Source organism: Agrilus planipennis, unplaced genomic scaffold (assembly GCF_000699045.2).
Source record: "Agrilus planipennis isolate EAB-ADULT unplaced genomic scaffold, Apla_2.0 scaffold50, whole genome shotgun sequence".
Taxonomy (NCBI): Eukaryota; Metazoa; Arthropoda; class Insecta; order Coleoptera; family Buprestidae; genus Agrilus; species Agrilus planipennis.
Window position 1 is genome coordinate 1,060,049 of NW_020438881.1, and position 3,364 is coordinate 1,063,412.

At 38.8% G+C, this 3,364-nt stretch overlaps 1 protein-coding gene across 1 annotated transcript in view; it reads right to left on the minus strand.

Moving 5' to 3' along the window:
* Positions 1-2,706, minus strand: part of LOC108734876 (homeotic protein antennapedia-like) — a 74,800-nt gene extending 72,094 nt beyond the window's left edge. Inside the window, exon 1 of the mRNA XM_018466590.1 lies at positions 2,417-2,706. The gene's annotated coding sequence lies outside the window, so the exon portion shown is untranslated. The remainder of the gene's footprint in view (positions 1-2,416) is intronic.
* Positions 2,707-3,364: the final 658 nt, after the last annotated feature.

The window sequence follows — 3,364 nt, forward strand, 5'->3', positions numbered from 1 at the left end:
GCCGGAAGGTAGGGCGGAAGGCCCTCTTCAGCCTGCTTTCAGGAATCGTGGGAATGGGTGGGTGGTGGTTCGGGTGAGAAAGATGAGACGGACGAAATGAAGACAGAAGAGAATGAAAGATTATCTGTGGAATATTACTGCCCCAGCATTTGCTTAAGTGATCCAAGGAAACCACAGAAAAACTTGGACTAAGGCAGACGGACCCGGAATCTAACCGGCCTCCTTCCGAATGCTAAGCAATGGTCTAAACCTCTAGGCCATGCCGCTCGGTTGCACGAGTATACATATACTGACAAACCCAAAATAGAAAATAGTAGAAATAATTAACTTGTAGCAACCGATGCCTGATGTAAAACAAATATTTACTAAAAAAATCCGTGAATGTCTTAATCTTAATAAATATAAATCTAAGTTATCTTACGCGTATCTAGCACAGTTATATATTTAGACTTCTGCGAAAAGATCGCCATTGGCTACGTTCTTGGTATATAAAAACTTCCGAAGTGAATTTCTTCCCATAGGATATGATACCACAGAAAACCCTCTCACAATCAGCGAAACAACAGTAAATGTGTAGTTCAGATAATACAGAGAATAACACCTCACTCTGAGTTTATGACGAAGTTTAAGTTGTACCTAGCATGTATTAAATGTATGATCAAAATACCAATATATTAAATAACTGTTTATAACGACTAAATAATGGCATAAATTGCTTAAATTTTAGTACTAACTACGACCCCTTTGCAATAACTATTGAATTATGAGATGCTATGTTCTATCAGTGCTATACTATGGATTGGAATCATGGACACTAAAGAAGAACGATATCAGAAAAATAGAGGCTATTGAGCTCTGGTTATATCGTAGAATATTACGAATTTCAAGGGTACAGAGAATCACCAATGTCGAGGTGTTAAGACGTATGAAGAAGGAAACGGAAATTATCCTGACTATTAAAAAGAGGAAACTGCTCTACCTGGGACACATTATGAGAGGGGACAAATACCAATTAATAGACAAATAGCCTTGATGAATGCCAACCAAGGAACGAAGGTGGAAGAAGAAGATTGAATTGACAATAAAGAAGTTAATTCATGATAGATACGGGCCTCCTCTAATTTGAAGTAAAAGTATGATATATATTCACTGGAGCAGCAGAAAGAGGAAACATGGAGAACTGCTTAAAACTGAAATAGGGAGAATCAAGTTTTTTTTATATAAAAGGGATGTTGCCGTTTTTTGGTGTGATACAATTTTATTGAAACAGACAGAAAGGCATCCATATCGATACATTAAAGTAGTCATAGGTAGGACAAAACAACACCAAAAATAAAAAAACTAGTATATTCCCACCTTCAAATATTTAGCAATTTACAAACCCTAACATTTTTTCAAGGATTCTAATAGCAACACTAAATCAAGGCAGCTAAGTCGATAATCGTACATGTCACGATGAAGCAGCAATGGAACGGGAAAAACAAGTCTTGTTTTGAATTTTATTATATCAAAATCAAATTTTATATTGTTGAAGTGCTCAAACAATTTGACGCTATGTGAGACAAAATTAGCTATTCTCTTTTTTGCTCTTTGCTTTCTTATTTCCATTATATTAACCATTTGGTAAAGTCAATATGATTACTGAACTTGAAATGAATAAATTTCAAAGAGATTTGTTAAAAATCTCATCAGAACTTGTATCTAACCATTCCGTCGTTACATTTACACGTCTCTTCAAAGCTTTGCACCCACTGAATGATTTGATGCGTTATGTACTTTTCTGAATGATTGCAGATAAAATTGTGATTATTATCCTTGCAGAAAATAATCTTCTAGGAATGCCAGTCAGTATAGGTACCAATAGCGGCGTACCTAACTGTCGCCTGATTAATACCTTTTTTATAATGAATTCGTGGTAGTAAACAGTAAATAAAATAATTGTAATTATACAACTTTAATTGCAACGCTGTTGCAATTTTTCGTCGTAAGTCATGTGGACCAACTATCTGGAACGTGACGACCACGCATGGAAAGCCGCAGGACTTCCCAACTCGCTACAACCGCGTCATTATCGAATAGCAAACGAAATTATTAATTTGGTGCAATTGAAAACGCATCAATTAGATTGGTATTGGTTCGGCGAATTCGCCTCCCAACAATGATCGAAATATCGATATCAAAACCCGATCAGCATTCTAAAAAGGCAAAGAACTGGTTTTGGAATTATATAAGCTCCCCATCAGGCCAGAATAATCGCCGCGTTAAGCGTGTCGAAGGCAGCAACAGCAGCAGCAGCAACAGAGGCCTCCTCTCACCCATTACACAAGCTTTAACGTGTCAATTAACAGGAATGAAATTCTTTAATGGTGTCTCCGGGACCACACACCATGTCTCACGCATTCACCAAAAAATTTACCTTTCGCTCAATCAGGTGCGCAATGATCACTGGTGGCACTCATCACAGTTACATCATACATATATACGAACAATAGGTCACGCACACTTCACGCACTCGCGTTGTTGTCGCGCGCCACGTGAATCGCTACTGCACGATATTACGAGCGCGGAATTCAAACGGCAGTGTTTGATGCTAGGTCGATCGGTGTTTAGTGCCGGTTGTGTCACACGCGGCTCGTTTCTAAGAAACACGAAATAATAGTGTGAGTGTGTGTGATGGTCCGATATGTCAAAACGCGCGAAACGCGGGCGGCTGAGGGACGGGACGGTATACGCTCCCTCGACATTCAGTTTGCACTGTAAGCTGATTGGTGGACGCGCTTGTAATAATGCTGGCAAGCTGTCAGCGTTTCAAACATCAGTGAATGCTGAGCGCACGCACGGTTCTGCTCTACTCGCTCTCTTTCTCTGTCTTTCTTTACTTCATAAGCGATTTGGTGGGATGCATAATTCTCTCTCTTTCTCTGTCACCTCCGATTGCTCTAAAAACCTCAACCTCCTACCCTTATTTCAGCACCCAACTGTTCATAATTCTCGCAGCATTTACTAATCTCTAGCTTCGGGTACTTATTTGTATGTATATGCACTTTGCAACCGAAACGGCTCGTTAATATAACCCGCTAAGGTTCTCTTGTTAACCGAATGTTTACGCGTATCACATACGTGAGACGTAGCAGGGACCCTTATAAACAAGGAAACATTTGAAGCACATGTTTAATTCAAAATATGATTCCATGTGAACGAAACAACGAACGGAAACAAGCAAGATACATACAAAATGTCTTCCAAAATTCTCAAACTTCAGACAGTGTCTATTCGAAATAGTTGCGGAGGGATTCAAAATAGATTTAAGAAGAAAAGAAAATATTTCATATAAATGATCACCCTTAGATGACAAAAGTGATAC